The 9,818-nt window shown below is 36.8% G+C and overlaps 1 long non-coding RNA gene across 1 annotated transcript; it reads left to right on the top strand.

The window, feature by feature from the left end:
* The first annotated feature begins 2,070 nt into the window (after window positions 1-2,070).
* Window positions 2,071-3,630, top strand: LOC103478791 (uncharacterized). The gene is made up of 5 exons (XR_001777414.2): window positions 2,071-2,304; window positions 2,392-2,510; window positions 2,644-2,769; window positions 3,000-3,148; window positions 3,270-3,630. It is a non-coding gene; the product is annotated as an uncharacterized LOC103478791 (long non-coding RNA).
* Window positions 3,631-9,818: the final 6,188 nt, after the last annotated feature.

Here is a 9,818-nt window from a genome sequence, read left to right on the forward strand (position 1 = left end):
ACTGCTACACTCCATCTCGATCAGTCAGGCCTGCTGACCAGTTGCTCCTGGTCATTCCCAGTTCTAAGCCTGGGAACTGGGAATGGCAGGGTCTTTTCTCTGTGCCTGTAAGCTACGAAACACTCTACCTTCGCACATTTGACAGGCCCTTTCACTATGCACTTTTAAAACCCACCTGAAAACTTATTTTGACCCAGAGGCGCTGTTCAGCGGGGAAAAGTTAGGACAATTCCAAGGGCCCTTGACCGACAGGGGGCCCCCACAATTTTTTTTTTGTTTTTGTTTATAGAAATAGAAAAAATGTGGGGCCCTATCAAATGCAAAATTAATCATACTCCATTTTTAAACTTGTTTTTAGCAGTAAAAATTAAATGTTACACCTCCCAGACCAAAAAGCACACATCTATATTTTCTCTGAAGCCCCCTGTGACTCTAGTGTAAAGAGCTTTGAGTGGTCAAAATGACTGGAAAAGCGCTATATAAGTTCAATCCATTTACCCTTTAGTCCATTTATCTGGAAACAACCAATCAGAGGCAGGAGGCAGGTTACAGCGTTGTCAATCACAATCTCATGTGCACTCTTAGAAATGGCTGTAAATTTACGATGGAATTCCAGCAGTAACATACTGTTATTCCAAAATACAGTAGGATATTGTCAATTTGATGTCTTCTTCTCTTGTCACAATCAAGACAGACGACTGGCAGTAAACTATCGCAAAATAATTGTACAATACAGTTTTTTCCTAGGCAAGACATTTCACTTGTATTTGCATCTTAGAGAACCAGAATTTAAAGACAATATTAAACTGGAAGAAAAAAAACACTTTCCATAATAAATCTTTTAGGGAATGAATCAAAATCTACAGAGCATAATCAAAAGTGTTAGATTACCAGTGTTGGTGTTGTCTGTTAAAATACAATGTTAATTAAACACTTGTTTAGTCAAATTCAAAGATAGGTTTGTCAGTTTCCCTAAAGAGATGGTGTTTGATAAAGAGTTGCTCCCACAATCGCAACGTATCTGTGACGTCACATGTTTGCCCGGGAGACAGCAGGATGGCGTCTTGACTGGATCTTATCATGACAAGGTGAGTTCCCCAAATCTATTAAAACATGCTCTTTTTGTTCTCTCTTTAATGTATTTATGTAATGTAATGGTGATGTATTGTCTCAATGTTTGTAACTCCCTGGCAGACATTATACCACAATGTATGCTGCGTTTATACTGTTATGTATTCTGTATCTCAATAAAGATTTATTTAAAAAACAAACAAAAAAAACAAGATAAAGTTCCATATCATGTTAATACGGAGCCCTCCAGGGGACATGGGGAATTTTTTTCCTTTTGCGTTCCCTCGCAATAATCTATTGATCAGTCCATGTGGCATAATTGATACTGTAAGCCTTTCTTACGGTGGCCGCCGTAATTTCTGCTTTAATACAAGTTTATGTGCGGTTTTTCCATGGACTATTGAGTTATTATTGCGGGGTAATAAGTCATCTGATTGTGTCTGTTGTGTTCGTGTCTGAATGGTTTAAAGAGCTGCTTTCAGTGTCGTTCCATCTGAGCCTTAACAGACATCAACATGCAGTAAATAAATCCATTTTCAATCAGTTTTCTGCACCAAAGAGTTAACAATAAAAGAGATGCTTCCCTGCTCCAATTAACACACCTGAATCAAATGAAAGGCTGGTTAGCAGGTCTGTTCAGAGCTGATCCTGGTCTGTTGGAGTAAAGATTCATCGAAAAGTTGCAGGACGGTAGATCTCGAGGACTGGACGTGAGCACCCTTGGTTTATTATTTTTGTTAGCAGCTAAAGCTAGCCAAGCAGGTGTAGCACGGGGTGTCGGTGGTTAAACGAACATTAAAACTGTCAGAAAGGCCGTTTGAGTTAACAGTATTTAGCTGCGGAGTCGTTTTCTTGAAGTTTTTAGCTATAGATAACATAATGAGGCGACTGGCTGTGCTGGACCGGTGGTTTGATCTATGCGATCAAAGCTAAGCCAAAATGTTTTTGTCTTTATAAATAACAATGATAATAAATAATATATTGGCTGACTCTTTTTTTCTTCTTCATTAGCATGTCATGTTGGTGCTGAAGCCTGTTATGATGACTTCAACACATTTTTTCGGACAGGTTGGCAGAAGAAATGCTGTCCAGAATGTTTCTATAAGCTGACACATTTTTATTATGCCTAATGTCTGAGTTGTGTTCATGGTAATTATTTCTGACATTTTTATGCTTTATGTTGTAGGTGGTAAAAATGCTCTCCAGGGTAAACTGGGTGGACAAAGTATTTTGGTGGGTCTGGTTAGTTTTGCTCACTTCTCTTCAAAATGTTTATTTATTATCCTAATCTTTCTGCTATTTATCCTATTGTTCTTCCAGGCTGGGAAAACCAGGCATTCTTCTGTTGGTTCATGTGGTTCGTCCTACATCCAAAGGCCACAAGAAGAATCCAAAACGGCTCATGTCAAACTGTGGACCATGTTTTCAGATATGTGCAGGTATGTGGTTATTCTAATGATCCTATTTCTTTGTAGAAGCACTTTCTCATTGGCTTTGTTTGCTATCTGAATGTAGCTGTGCTGCTAAATATATTTAATAATTTTTATTATTTGTCTTATCATTATATCAAAGATGCAAGCCAGTGTTGAAGCCTTCCTCACTGCCGTGCAACCAGGACAGCCCTTCCTCCTGCATGTTGGTGAAAACAAGAGCAGCACCAAAGACACTTCACCATCAGTGATCAAAAGATCATCCAAGGTAGTTTTTAATGAACACTTCACTTTTAGTGCAAAGTACCATGAATTCATCTACAACTTCTGTATATTAATCCAGCCTACAGTTTTCAACATTGATGTGACTTGCATGACAATTGATGAGTTAAAATCCTTGCTTTTACTTTAACTGGCAGAGTGGACACTCTTTATTATGATGATCGTCTAAATACATACTGTATCAATGAGGATTTGTTTTATGTTCTTCCAATTAAGGACTTGGTTTATTACAGTACCTGTGGCAAGCAGTTTTCTGCATGGTCAGCATTGAAGGCCATATTGTCTTTGAGAGGGTCCAGCCAGCATTCCAGACAGGACAGCGTTGTCCATCTTCCACATCTTCTACCTTCTAACATTTGACGAAGGTGGTTATGTTTTCTCTTTACATAATTAAAAACAGCTTTATTTATATATTGTACCAGCTGTATTCAGAATGCCACACTATTTATATTCTCAGGAATTTTCCCATTTTGATTTTGTTTTTAGTCGCTTCATTGGGATTAACCCAGAAAGGGGCACAAAAGCCGGTCATGGGAAGATGGTATCCAAAAAGACAGGAAAGACCATTCAAAAGAAAAAGTGACAGTCAATGTTCAGGTTTCCACCCTCATCAAAAACCTGATGGACTTTGAGTGGGGGCGGCTGCACAGTGGCGCAGTTGGTAGAGCTGTTGCCTTGCAGCAAGAAGGTTCTGGGTTCAATTCCTGGCCCCGGGTCTTTCTGCATGGAGTTTGCATGTTCTCCCTGTGCATGTGTGGGTTTTCTCCGGGTACTCCGGTTTCCTCCCACAGTCCAAAAACATGACTGTCAGGTTAATTGGCCTCTCCAAATTGCCCCTGAGTGTGTGTGTGTGTGCATGGTTGTTTGTCCTGTGTGTCTCTGTGTTGTCCTGCGACAGACTGGCGACCTGTCCAGGGCAGTGGCGGAGCTGGACCTTTAAAGTTGGGGGGGGCCAAGACTACTCTGGGGGGACAAAATTTAAAATGTGTGTGTGTACATCTATCTATCTATCTATCTATCTATCTATCTATCTATCTATCTATCTATCTATCTATCTATCTATCTATCTATCTATCTAATTTAAAAAAATAACCAAACTGAATATTTGGTTATTTTTTAAGCCCTTCTGTCATTTGACATGTTATAATTAACACCTTTGACTGGCGCACATGGAGACATGATAGACTTTACGCTAAGAGTTCATCACAGAGGAAACTAAAATCAATCAAATAAAAGATCCTTTCTGAATATCATCTCATGGACACTGAACTAAATGCTCTTTCTGACCGGGAGCTGACAGCGTGTTGAAGAGTTATGGACACCTTGGTTAGGAAGCTCTGCTTGGACAGGTAATTTGACAGGTAACAATATTTCGGGTCGGACCAGAATTATTTGCCTGATGGTGTTCGGGCTTCTAATGAGTTTACAGTTAATGAGTTTGCAGCACACAGAGAAAACCTAAAGAGAATATGATCTACTTATTGTAGTTTAAGTAGAGGAATAACAGCTGACTGTTGAGAGAGGAAAGAAATTAAAGTGCAGATCCGTTAAGCAGAAACAAGCGCAGAGCGCTGGACAATAAATGCGCGTAAATGCTCCACCGTTACTCCAATTAATCACACATGAGATGACAAACGCCAAATATACAATATATAGTTACACTGCTTATGTTAATGGTGTTTTAAAAACAAAACCAGTAAAAACTTAACTGAGTTAATATGTCAGATTCCCTCCTCAGCCTCGTCTTGATAAGAACAGAGAGCAGTTCGCTGGTTTCTGTCAAGAATGTGATCAAGCACAGCTGACACTTGGTGCGCAGACAGTTTCAACTTTACGCACAGAGAACATCGTGGAGCTCATTATTAATCATACTAAGAACAATATCTGTCAGAGAATCACCACTGATCTGGACGCTTTAACTCGTTCATCAATGATTTTATCTTCAACATATTTTTGCAGTCTAAGCAAATGAAGATGAAAGAGGAAGCCAGAGAAATCAGGTGTTAGGAAACCTAAAGACTTTCTGTCTCAGAAGAAGCTCTGGCTCCACCAGATCAGCAACCAGCTCTGAGGATGAACCTCCACATTGTCTTCATGGTGTAAGTATTTTTTTTTACTGACCAGCTAGCTACATTTTCAACAGCAAAAACTGGTGTGTTACCAACACCAAGTGCTTAATAAACATGATTTGATTTAAAAAATAACTGGACAGAATTTTTCCCCTTGTTAATCTAACATTTCTCTTTTCATACCTGTGAAAGTCCATCACAGGGCTTTCAGGGCCCTGTGATGGACTGGTGACCTGACCAGGGTGAACCCTGCCTCTCATCTGATGGCTGCTGGAGACGGGCACCACCAGCCTCCCTCACAACCCTGCACGGATCAGTGTGTTCAGATCATGGATGGAAAGATTTTAAGGTGGTTTGTCTCCTTAAGTCCACACTTAAAACAGCTTCATAGTTGATGCCAACATCAACTGATTCTATGACATTGCTGACTATTTTTTTCTACTTCTAACATAAACAGGCAAAGAAGAAACCCAGAAATGTTTTTCACTCCAGGCATCTGATCCCAATCATCATCAGTTCTGATGATGTCACATACATAGCGAGTCTCATTTTTTTGTTGCCATTTTTCTGTACTCTTTAAAATACAAATGCTTTCTCTGTTTAATTACTCTATTGTTCTTTTTTGTAGATTTCTGAAAAGTGCAGTGGTCCAGTGAATGGGAATGTTCTGTCGTTGATCATCACTGTTCTTAGGAAGGAGAATTATTACTAGGGTAATATTGAAATACTGTGACATTGTATTAAAACAATACTCTGTCCTTGGTGAAAAAATTTTCATATTTCCTCTAAAGAGTACCTATTGTTTTATTGTTCTGATTTTCATAAGCATGTTGTCTGTAAACTTTAAATGTATTGACAATTTGTACAATTCTGTTATAGTATATTGGCTCTTGAAAAAATGTGGGTAAGACTTTATTTGATGGGGTTAGGGTTAGGGCAAGACTGATATGATACTGTCATAAACATGACATAATACCTGTTAGGAACATACTCACAGTGTCATGAAGCGTCATTCAGTAAATGACATTTTTAATGAGAATTTGCTTTAAAAGTTGGATGAAAGGTGTTATGTCATGTTTATGACAGTGTCATGTCAGTCTTATGCACACCCCATCAAATAAAGTGTTACCAAAATGGTAATATATTGAATACACAATGTAATTAGTTTCACCTGTAAAGTGTGTTGTAATTGATCCTTCCGTGTTTTGTAGCCTGATGTGTTGGCACTACTGATGTGTGTATGAAACATGTAATGCAGAAAGTCTCAAAGCAGAATAATAAGACATTATGTAACTAAAAAGTGAATTTCATTAGCAATTATAATAAACCAAAAGTGTATTTGTAGCATACTGTAATCACATTACTAATGTATTAAATGTTTTTCCATTATACTTAAAATACATTCTAAGTATATGTTAAATCTAATTCAATCACTAAAATAGTACACTCAGAATATACTAATCAAGCACATTTTTAGTACATTAAAAACAGTACACTTAAAGTACACTTAAACTACGTTTGTCCCAAAAAAGTATGTTGAAATATGCTTAGTACACTTTAAAAAGTGCTTAAATACTACTTAGATACTACTTAAATACACTAAGCGCTAAATTAGTATGTCAAAAAGTCACACTTTAAGTATACTAATTCAAAGTATGCTTGAAATATACTCAAGTATGTTAACATAGTACACTAATTTTTCACCTGGGATGTCTCAGTGATGATCATAATGCAGCTATTTAACCTGCAGGAGGCAATGCATACCTCAGCTCATCTAGCTTGTTGGCGAGATATCTGGTATTGGTGATGAAAAGGCTGAAAGTCAATATATAGTTTCACTAACACAGGACTAAATATTGAAGACTTTCAGTTTACAGCGACATTGGGTTTAACTCATTAATTTCTACAATCTTATGAACATAAAAACACAGTTCTTAAAGAAATATCCATACTTTGGGTATCACTAAGCAAATCAATGAAAAAGGACTTCCAAAATCTAAAATTCAACATGGCTGAAATAATGTGGAGTTCTAGTATTAACAGGGTTTTAAAATGTGAACTATTAATGGTTTTCAAGAGTCCAAGTGGCACTTACTTTATTAAATGCAGATGAAGGCACCGTCCAACATGGAAAAAGAAAAGACAATACAATTTAGATCCTGAATAATATGGAAACAGAAATATTTCAAAGAAAAGAAAAGGACAACTAACCTGAATGAGATGCCACTCAAAGTCCGTCCATCCATCCATTTTCTTTACACCCTTGTCCCTCAGTGGGGTCAGGAGGGTTGCTGGTGCCTCTCCAGCTAACGTTCCGGGCGAGAGGCGGGGTCACCCTGGACCAGTGGCGGAGCCAGAGGAGGGGCCAGTGCCCCCCCTATCATCTGATTGGTCCCCCTAGTGGCCCCCCCTGATGATTGACATGTAACAGCACCAGGTTATTCCTGTACATTATTTGGAATCATTCTAAGTCAACCTAATATCTAAAGAAGAAAAACAATAATAAATATATGAAAAGAAAATGTATAAAACTTTATATAGGTCCATGTGATGACATAAATAAATAGATTTAGATCAGGCGCGATACCAGCCTCCTTTATACTCATAAAAACAAGCTGAAATTGTTCTCCTGGATGTTTCAGTTGTGCTGCGCTGTGGTGCAACTCAAAGGCTAAAGCACTTCATACCTGGTGGTGATGGTAAAACACCAATAAGTTATTTATTGAAAAAAACGATCTTTACATTCATTAGAAGCCCAAAAAAGAGAAAAAACCGAAGAGGGGCCGACGATGTTCGTAGTTTGGATCAGAGGTTGCGCTAGAGTTTTTTCGTTGTCCGTCAAAGAAAAAAATCATTTTATTTCCAATTTGTAATCATTAAACGAAACATTTATTATTTCTCTGTTAGAACGTTTTTGAATTCAGGTAACAATTCACGAAATGACGTGATTAGAAGACGACACAACTCTGATCGTTTCCTGATCCCGCATCACTTCCCTCAGCGGGAGAAAAACTCCGCAGAAGCGGATCAGCTGCGCTAGGCGCTCCAAAGCTTCTGGTCCCTTAAAACAACAACCTCGCAATATCAAAGTCTCTTTGTCATATGGAGCTTAATTAAAACCAGGTTAAGTTTATGAAGAAAAGAATATTAAGTCGCAACAGTCTCCATGCAGTTATAACATGAATGATTGTTATAATTGTTAAAATCATAAGGCACAATAAAATTGATAAAATAATTATTTCTGAAACCAATGTAAGTTTGTTTATATCTTTACTGTACTGTTTATAATTAAACAAAGATAATTAATAAGCAAACTTACCACCAGCTAGCAACACTTAGCAGCCTTCGTCCCTCTGGGCTCCTTTTGTGACACACATTTCATTTCCATTGGTTGTTGTCCCGTTGTGTTGTCGTCTAACTTGGACTAGGACGTCATCAGCTTGAATTTACCAAAATTAGTAACTATTGTCAAGGCCCTCTCTACTATTAAGGCAATATTATGTGAGTAAAAATGGCGAATTTGAACAGCTTATCTTCCCTGCGTTCAAGTTTTTTCTTCTCTTTGTGGCGTTTTTTAAATAAATGAAAGTGTGCAATACCGCCACCATCTGGTCTGGAGTGTGAACTGGAGCTAATGCAGTTTTTGATTATAGATCTTAAATCACATCTGAAAATGGATTGGGTAGTTTATTAAACATTACATCATGATTAGAATTTTTTTATTCTTTGCAATTTTAACAAAAATAGTAAAAGATTATTAAGGCACCTAAAAAGTATGTCTAAACATTACATGAAAAGTACTTTATAGGTGCCTAAAACACATACTTCTGCATATGTATTAATTAGTTTTATTTTGTAATCAGGTTGCTGCGTGTTGGAGACCTCTGCCCAAGTCCCTTTTGAAAATGAGATCTGGTTCTGAACTGGGTTCACCAGGTTAAATAAAGTAAAAAAAGGCATACTTTATTAGCCTAAAATTTACACTGAGATGTAATTTAAAACATACTGAAATTAAATTAATAATTTAAAGTAGTGTTAAGTGAATTGTATATTTACACTTGGACAAATATATATTTTGTTTACTTAAAGTATACTTTTATTTAATATATTAAAAGTGTATTTTGGTACAATTATGTTTAGGTGTGTTTAAAGTTATAATTTCGAAATTGGTACAAGCATACTTCTAGGATACTTCAGATATATTTACACTTAATACTTGGTATACTTAAAGTGTCCTTTCACAAATGTAAGTATGTTTGAAATATACTAAAGTATACTTTTTTAAATTGGTATACTTTAGTATATTTCAAACATACTTACATTTGTGAAAGTAAAAAAATCAGGCATTATTGGGGGGCACCCGAACTTCTGAGGACCCCATGACCACTTCCTTTGCTGAGAGCTAGTTAGCTCTGGTTAGCATATGTTATTCTTTAGTTTTGTCTTCTGTTTTATTCCTAAGTTGCTCGTCACAACTATGATTTGTCAACACCATAACTGACAATTTTCAAAACTTTGATGAAATTTTGTGAAATAAATGCTTAATTTTAGTATACAGTAAAGATTTAATGGACCTGATGAGCTACAATATGGCCTCCTTCAGAATAACATCATATAAATTGAGGTAGTTTGGCATTTCGTCAACTCCGTCAGATGTCAACTCCATCAGTTTTTGACTCTTTCAGTGAAATTGTTGACAAATCTCACTTAAATGTGCAGTTAATTCATTTTTATATATTTTACAATAATTGCATTACTTCACTTGTATCAAGTATTTCTTTTTACTCACTATGTGGATGTGGAATATGTGCCAGTAAGCTAATACAAGTGAATGGACCGAACTTTATAAAGTGCCGTTCTACAAAGTATTTTAAGTTAATTCCTGCCATTGACACATTTTCTCACACACATTAATATATTTGGCTATCAAAGAAATGACTAAAGACAGAGTTTCTAACTTTTGATG

The sequence above is a fragment of the Poecilia reticulata genome, chromosome 16, assembly GCF_904066995.2.
Source record: "Poecilia reticulata chromosome 16, P_reticulata-male-v2, whole genome shotgun sequence".
In the NCBI taxonomy this organism is placed as follows: Eukaryota; Metazoa; Chordata; class Actinopteri; order Cyprinodontiformes; family Poeciliidae; genus Poecilia; species Poecilia reticulata.